This window comes from Lontra canadensis, unplaced genomic scaffold (genome assembly GCF_010015895.1).
Source record: "Lontra canadensis isolate GAN:19392208 unplaced genomic scaffold, GSC_riverotter_1.0 scaffold59, whole genome shotgun sequence".
Classification (NCBI taxonomy): Eukaryota; Metazoa; Chordata; class Mammalia; order Carnivora; family Mustelidae; genus Lontra; species Lontra canadensis.
This window is the reverse complement of record NW_022631053.1, coordinates 4,931,480-4,940,494: the sequence shown is the minus strand read 5'-3', so window position 1 is coordinate 4,940,494 and position 9,015 is coordinate 4,931,480.

The following is a 9,015-nucleotide window of genomic DNA, read 5'->3' as shown; positions in this document are numbered from 1 at the left end:
ACATTAGCCCTTGTAGTTCATGCTGTGGATTTGGACCTTTCTTCCTAATGTTTTAGAAAGCTCTTAAAGGATAACAAGTGAAGGCATCTTTGCTGTGATATGATTTAATTTTTAAGATGATCCCTCTGGCTGTTTTTGGGGAAGGATTGTAAAAGAGGAAGTAGAGAGATCAGATAAGAGACTACCTTGTAGCAATCCAGGTGAGAGGTAGGTCCAGGTGGTTAGCTGGGTTGTGGGGGCAGGGGAGGTGGACAGAAATAGTGGCTTTGATTATTTTTTGGAGCTAGAACCACAAGGACTTGCTGATGGAGTGGATATGGGATATGAGGGAAGGGGATTCTCCCTCCCTTCCCTTCCAAGGATAAGACCTAGGTCTTACATTCAGAATCCAGAATCTGGCCCTATCTCATTGGCCCACTTTCTCCTGACCCAAGACCCCTTGAGGCCGGATGGCTGGGCCTGAAGACCCATAGGATCTCTCCTCTTGGCAGGACCAGCCAAGAGGATCCTTGGCTTTGCACAGGGTAGAAATCAAACACAGCTGAGAGGAAGTGAGAGCGGTTTATTAAAGATATATAGTGTAGATATGGAGAGTCAGCAAAGAGTGAATCTTCTCCTTACTTGGGGCTTGGGGTGGTTTTTTTTTTTTAAGTAAAATAGTCTTTTTATTATGTACAGGCTATACGTAAACCACCCACCCACTCTGAAAACAGTAGGTTCTGGCTTTTCTCAGGGCACTCAGAAGCTTCTTGGAGACCGTTCCTTCCCTTCAGAAAGGGGAGTATAAGTGTGTGCATGCATGTGCATGTGTATGTAACCTTCTGATTCCATGAGATCTGACCAGCCTCATCTAGCCACATGCCCCTCCTTGCCTTAAACCCTGGCTTTGAGCTTCTCTGGTCCAGTTGGGGTTTTTATTAGGGATGGTGGTCTGGTATTCCTGCATCCAGGAACAAAGCCAAGTGTTTAGGTGTCTTCCATAAGTTGCTTATGCCCTGGAGCTAGGGGTCTTAATGAGTCAGTCAGTGGTCTTGGAAAGTGTTCATGACATCCCGCCCAGTCACTCCCTAGATGTTATCTACTGTGCTAGAAGACTCCAAAGAAATCGTTAACTTCTTGACCTTTACAAGGAGTGTGTTGTCTCTCCAATCAGATGGCTCTTCCCCACCCCACCCCCACCCCCGAATTTGGGGCAACCCATCAAGTGGAAGCCAGAGGGTGGCACAGGTGGAGAAAGGGATTCATCCAAGGCAGAACAGAAGAGATAAAAGTTGATTGAATACACTACAGAGATTTCCTAATTTCCCCTGGATCTTTGTTCAGCCACTCAGGGCCCCAGGCTGCTTGCTCCCCCTGGGGATTAGAAAGTGGTGGCTAAGAACACAGGCTCTGGAGTCAAACTGCCTATTTTAAACTTCATTTTAAATCTCATTAAAACCTGGTAGTTTTATCATCTACCGGCTTGTGACCTTGAGCAAGTTACATCTCTTTGTCTCAGTTTCATCATCTGTGGGGAAATGATAGTCCCCACTTCATAGGAGGGTTCTGAGGAGTAAATTACTATTTAAACAAGCAGCATATAGCAGATGTTTGAAAATGTTAGTGGTTGGTACTGTTCTTAGGGCTTAGGTCTTATTGTCACCTGCCAGGTCATCAGTATAGGACCCAAATTGTGATAGCATAGCCTGTCCCCATTCTGTCCACTAGAGAAGGTCCAGTTTCCCTCTCATCTGAAGCCACTACCTCTTGAGCACTCAGAGGACCAAAGGATCTGCTGTTGGCTCAACTATACAGTCTTAGGAAGTCAAGTTTAATAAAGCTGTTGACCAGCAAAAAGTTACCCTTGGATTCATAATAAGTCAACATATACTTGATATCTGTACACTTTTTTCTCCCCAAGGGAAGAGAAACCATCTGCCCACAAAAAGCCTTACACACATACTGGAGCCTCCTGAAACAGCAGTTCCCAGGGCAGAGAACCACAGACACACTGTGAAACACCCAGCTTCTCAAACATGACAGGGTTTACCCATCACAGTCCAAAAGCCAGAGTCACACTTAATGAGAATACCTAAATTATTCCAATTAAAGTTATGACACAAGGATAGCCCCTGTGACAATTTTTATTTAATATTGCTTTGGAAGTACTAGCCAGCTTAATTACAGAAGAAAAAGGAATGAGGTTAAAAAAAAAAACTGGAAAAGAGGTAAAAAATATCATTATTTATTTATGAAATCATAGCCTACCTGGAAAATCCAAGGACATCAACTGCAAAACTGATACAAATAAGACATTTTAGCAAAGTAGGTACAAGTTAATATACAAAAAGCCAGTGAACAATAGCCAATTAGAAAATGTAGGGGAATAAAATATATCCTTTACAATAGCAGCAACAAGTAAACTAACCAAGAGTAATCTTAATAAAGGTGCTAGATCCTTCCCCAATACTAAAATGCTAACAAAGAACACAAAAGAAGGCTTGAATAAATGGAAAGGCATATTCTATTTTGGGGTGGAAAGACTCACTACCATAAAGATGTCAACTCTCCATAAATTAATCTATAAATTTAACATAATCTAATAAAAATACCAACAGACTACATAATCTGAATATAAAGTTCACAAGGAAATTTCTGCATCATGAATAGCCATGAACATTCTGAAAAAGAAGGTTAGTGAGAGAAATAGTTCTATCAGATATAAAACCATTAAAAGCTACAATAATTAAAATAGTAAAATCCATGGGACACCAGCACATATGTAGGCAATTTGATCCAGAGAACCAAACAGAGAATCCAGAAATAGACTCAAGACATTTAAAATGTTAGTGTCTGATAAAGATGGCATTGTCTATCGGCAGGGAAAAATGGATTATACAATAAGTGGTATTGAAACAATTATGTAACTGCCTGAAACCAAAATAATGTATCTCTGCCTTGGTTTTTACACTAAAATAAATCCATATGAATCAATTGTGTTTAAATAAATGGAAAAGGATACAACCATAGATGTATAATATAGTGGAGAAAGCATTTGTCAGAATAGCACAAAATTTCCCAAAGCATAAGAAAAAAGACAAATTTTGTCAACATGAAAATCCATAATTTCTGCAGAGCAAAAACCACCATAAACAAAGATAAATGGTATGCAGGGGAAGTATCTGCAAATCCTATCATAGACAAAGGGAATCATTTGCTTAATATATACAAAATCTCTGCAAATCGATATGAAAAGAACAAAAATCCAATAAGAAAATCGGATGGTTAACATAAAAGGAAAGATAAATGGCTCTTAGACATATGAAAAAATAGTCAACCTCACAAGAAAATTGAAACTACATTTAGATATCATTTTTAAGCTACAGACTGGCAAAGAATCCAAACATCTGTTTATACATCTCTGGCATGGTTGTGGGGAAGTAGGCCCTCTTAGGTGTAACTGTAAATTGTTGGTACTTGTCAAAATTAAAAATGCATATAATTTCTGATCCACTATATTTGCACACATACAAGATGAAGTATGTACAAAGTTATCAACTATAGCATTGTTTAGAGTAGCAAAAGTTTACAAACAACTCAAACATCTATCACTAGAAGACTAGTTAAATAAGGATGGCCTTGAGGCACCTGGGTGGCTCAGTGTGTTAAGCGTCTGCCTTTGGCTCAGGTCATGATCCAGGGTCCTGGGATCGAGCCCCATGATCGATCGGACCAGGGGGGACCTGCTTCTCCCTCTCCCTCTGCCTACCACTCTCCCTCTGCCTACCCACTTGTGCTCTCTGTCAAATAAATAAAATCTTCAACAACAACAACAACAAAGTTATGGCCCATCCATACAATGGTGTATTATAGAACCAGGCTGAAGAGCTGTCACAAACATCTTTGTAGGCCATGATTAAACTCGAAAAGCCATTTAAGAATTTCTATGCAGGGGTATTAGATTCTGGATTTGAAAGAAAGATCTCTCTGGCCTAGTATGGTACATAGATTGTAAGAGTAGAACTACAGTCAGGGAGGTCATCCAGTGGCCTTAACTAGGGTGGTCACCAAAGACAAGATGTATAAAATATAGACTGGATAGAGCTTGGGGATGGACTAGGCGTAGAAGCGTAGGAGATGAACCCCTGATGATAGGCCAGTCTCCAGTTTTGGTGGTAGATGGAGAGTGGTGGTTATACTTTGAGATAGGGAGTGCCAGTGGAGAAGTTGGTCTGAGTGGGAAGGAAAGATGAGTTTTATTTGGATGACTTGAGCTAGAGGTGCTAGCAGGCAACCAGTTGACACATTCAGGTAGGTATTTAGATACACAGCTCTAGGACTCAGGAGAGAGACTGGAATTATGGATAAATTTGGGAATCATGATCATATAGCTGATGTTCAAAGCCATAGGGAAGATGAAGTCATTTTGGGACATCCTATGGCATGAGGAAACGAGAGAGTCCAGGTACTGGAGCAACCCACAGCTATGGCAGCAGAAGACAATGAGCTTCTAGAGGGGCCACAGGAGTATAGGGAACATGGGAGAGAAACCAAATATCACAGGACAGAAGTCAAGGGAAGAATGTGGAAACATTTTCATGGTGTCTCTTACTTCATTATATCCTTGACATAAACTGGGTTTTATTTTTCTTTGTTTCCTCTCTGTCTGCTCCATCCCTATCTTCAATCAATACAAGGTCTTGCACATAATAGATATGTCTGTGAATAATTAAGTGCACAAATGAGTAAATTCAATCAAAGCTGGTTTTTATACCACTTGGGTTGAAAACTTTGTAGCTGCTCCCCTAGTTGGGTTTCCCTGCAGCCACTGTGTAATGTCTCCACATTGCTGCGGTTGCCTCTCAAAAGCACAGATCTGGAACTACCACTCCTTGCCTTGAAAATCATCAAGCCCATCCAATCTCAATCCCAGGCTAGCTTAGCTCCTATAACACCTGGCTTCTACCCAGTGAACCACAGTCCCAGGGACACTTTTGGGCCCATAAACATGGTCTAAGGAAGCTTACAGTGTTCTGTTCCCTTGGATTCTCCCTGGTTCCCCTATTCCTGCCCCGCCGTGGTAGTTCTACCTATCCTTCAATGTTCTGTTGAAATCCCTCTTAGCCCTGAAGGCCTTTCCAGACCTTCACTGCAAAGAACATCTCCTTCCCCTCTTCTCCATTTTACTCTGCACCTGTACTACTGGATCACTTGCCCCGAATTGTGTTTGTTGTATATGCCAGCTCCTCGCTATTTACTCCTTTGTCTCCACTCTGGAGTGTGAAGAGGGATTTTGTCTGGAGGTCATCATCACACATCGGGACTCAGGGTAGTACCCTCGGTGATTGCTGAATGAGTGACGGATGAGTGGATGACAAGTCCTTGGTGCAGTACAAGGACTTAATCCTATTTATTTGAGCATGCCAGTGCTTTGCATATGGTCTGTACCCTGTGTTCTTAGTAAGATCCTCGGAAGTTTGTTTTATTCACTTTGATACTCTCACTGCCTAGTGTAGAGCACAGCCCCGCAGTAGCTGCTCGATAAATGTTTAAGGACTCAATAAATAATTACTCATTTAATTTGCTCCCAGAAGCCTCCAGAGAGGCCAACGGCTTTGGCAAACAATGTTTTGTATGTGTTTCCTGCCAGTTCTGAGAGCCCGCCTTAGCAGGGCAGTGACAAATGTGTCTTGGAAACATGGCACTACTGAGGGACTGTGAAGTGTGGCTGACAAACCGGATTAGGGCTGTTACAGTGGTAAAGCATTTGACACGAAGATATGGCTCTCCGGGCAGAACCACAGCCCAGAAGAAGCCTCTGAGGTAAGAGAAGGCCGAGCAACTACAGAGGAGCGGGATCCCTCATTCCTCAGGGAGGGTCTGACGTGGTTTCTGTGTGCACAGCCCTCTGTGCTGGGAGAGCAAGCTCTGTGAAGGCAACTGCCCAAATAAAGGGGGTCTTAGGGAGGATTAGGAGGGGCTTCCTGGGGGGAGGGAAGCTTGAGCTCCCTTACTAAGTTTTCCCGGAATGGGATGGGAATTGTAATAGCTTCCGACTGGTCTCCCTGCTTCCCCCTCCCAGCCTCCATCACTGTTCTTGTCCCCGTAACCAGAGCGATGCTTTTGTCCCCCCCGCCCTGCCCCGTCTGTTTTTTTTTTCAAACTGAAGTATAGTGGATGCACAATGTTATATGATTTTCAGGTGTACCAGAGCGATGCCCTTGAAGTGTGGTTCAGATCATGTCACTCGTTTGCTCCCAGTTCTGCAGTGGTTCCCATCTCATTCAAAATAAACATGGCTGCGGTTCCCTCAGAGTGAAAAAGAAGTCCTTCCCGTGGCCTGCAGGGTGCTGATCTCTCCCTGTCACCTCTCCCTCATCACTCCTTCTATCCCCTTCCCTCACCTGGTACCAGCCACACTGGAGACTTGCCGGAGCCTGAGTTCGGTGGGCATGCTCCCACCTTGGCTGTTCCCTTGCCCAGCATGCTGTCCTTACCCCACGACTCGCATCTCACCTCCTCAAGACTACTCCACTGTCACCTAAGTGAGGCCTGATGTGACCTATTTTAAACGGTAACCCCTTTATTCTCGTGCCGTACCCTCTTGAAACGCATATTTCTCCATGGTATCTTTTACCCTCTAACATCCAGTATATTGTATTCATTTTTCATTTCTAGTCTGTTTTCCCCCAAGGGAATGTAGACTCCATGAAAGCACTTAAAAAAATCTATTTTCTTCAGAACTGTATCTTTCATGCCTAGAACCGTGCCCAGTAGTAAGTGGCCAATAGGTTATCTGTTGAATGAATGAATGAATGAATGCGGACGCGTCGCAGGCTTGAGGAAGTCTATGCGAAGGGCCTCCCGACAGAGTTCCTAACAAACAGTTGCCTGAAGAATCATTTGCAAGGAAAGCTCTTGGGACTGCAGAGCTCAGGACCCTGCAGGAGGGCTCCTCTCCCACTGCGGGAGAGGACTCCGGCTTTACCAGGAATTGTCTGCAGGATCGAGATGTGCAAGGTGAGTCAGGAATCCCTTGTCTCTTTCCCCTACCTTTGCCACGCTTGCTCTCTGCACTCAGCCGATCACCTTCTCAGGGGAAGCCCACCGGCCTCACTTGTGTCTTTGGGCAGTTGCCATATTGTAAATCCAACTCCTCTGACTCCAGGCCAGCTGAGGCCTGAAGCAAGCTCTTTGGCGCCTCCTTGTGGCTTCTCTAGGAAAGGACCTCTCTTCTGGAAAGTGAGGCCCCAGAAGCCAACACAAGGACGCTCAGAACAGGGGTTGGGGGGGGGAGGAAACCTGATTCTCCCTGATCCCATGGCGACCCTGAATTACTGGCAACACTCCGCCTCTCACAGACATGGCCACCAGTGATCATGACCGTGCCCTCTGCAGAGCCCTCACGGGGGTCCCGGCGGGACTCCGGCTTTGGTTGTTCCAAGCTGGTCCTGTTTGAGGAAAGGATTTGAAGCAACAGATCCCAGGGCCTCCCTTGAGGGCAGTGAGGCCAGTAACTAGTATGTCTGGCTTCCACCTGCTCTGCCTCTTTTCAGTTCACAGCCAGTCAACAGTCTTTGAGGGGTGACATGGCCGCAGCCGGCTCAAGGCGGGGTGTATGGAAAGAGGGGAGGGTCTGGGTGTGGCATGGGGTGGGGAGTGATGGTGGCTGCAGACTGGGGACTGGAGGGCTGGTGCCTTCAGGAAGCAGCCCTCTGGCAGCCCACTGTGTTTTGCAGGTAATAGAAACCTGTCTAAGCTACTATCAGTCTCCAAATGGGGAAACGTCCTGCAATGCTCCTGGGGTATCTTGTGGACCTATAAGCAGGGATACAGCCGGGCCTCAGGAACCATCTGGTTGAGTTGCTTATAAGATTGTTTCTTGTTTTTCTATGTAATTTGTTTTACTTTCTGGCTTCTTTCCTTTTCCTTCCTCCCTCCCTCCCTTCCTTCCTTCCTTCCTAGAGAATACCCTAGTGGGGTGGGGGGGCCGAGGGAGAGAATCATAAGCAGACTTTCCACTGAGCACAGAGCCAGACAACGGACTGGATATCTCATGACCCCGAGATCACGACCTGAGCCAAAATGAAGAGTCAGAAACTCAACCGACTGAAGCATTCAGGCGCCGCATCTTTCTGGCTACTTTTTCTTTTCTTTCTTTCTTTTTTTTTTTTTTTTTTGGCTATTTTCAAGATGTTCCCTAATCTTTGGTGTCAACAGTTTGACTGTGATATGCTGTTATGTTTTTCTTTCCATTTATCCTGTTTGGGGTTCTCTGGGCTTCTTGGATCTGTGGTTTGTTGTGTTTCATTAATTTGGGATTCTGAGTGATCATCTCTTCAAGTATTTCTTCTGCCCCATTCGGTCTCCCCTCTTCTTCTGGGACTTCCATTACATATGGGTTAGACCAGTTGTCATTGTACCATATGTCTTAGTGCTTAGTTTTGGGTTTGCTCAATTGTTTGCTTGCTTCTACTTTTTGGGAGACAGTCTGGTTCATTTTTGTTGATCTAGCTGCATTCACAGATTTTTTTCCCTCTGCTTTTGTCCTGTTGGATAACTCTGTTGAAGGAATTCTTCATTTCTGCTATTAAGGTTTTCACTTCTAGCATTTCCATTTTTCCATTTGTTTATAATTTCCTACTCTTTGCTCAAATTCCCCGCCTGTTAAGCATGTTGTCCACCATTTCCACTAGACTGTTTATAGTAAATATAGCTATTTCAAAGTCCCCAATTGATAGTTATATGTTAGCCATGCTTTTTTGTATTTATTTTTAATTTTTATTTTTTTAGAAGCTAACTCTTCCAATCATGCAGTCATGTTCATCCTTTTTCTGACTTTCCAAGTTGGCCTCCCCAGACCTAGGAAGACAAGACCCAGCACGGCTTTCCGCTCCCTGGCTCTTGGCTGGGTTGTCTTCAAAAGGTTTTTGTCCTCTCTACTTTACCAGTGCCTCCTTGCAGGTTGTGCTTAGGGGTTAAAGCAGGCCCTTTCCTCATGTCCCCTTCTCCACATTAGTATTGGCTTGTCATCTT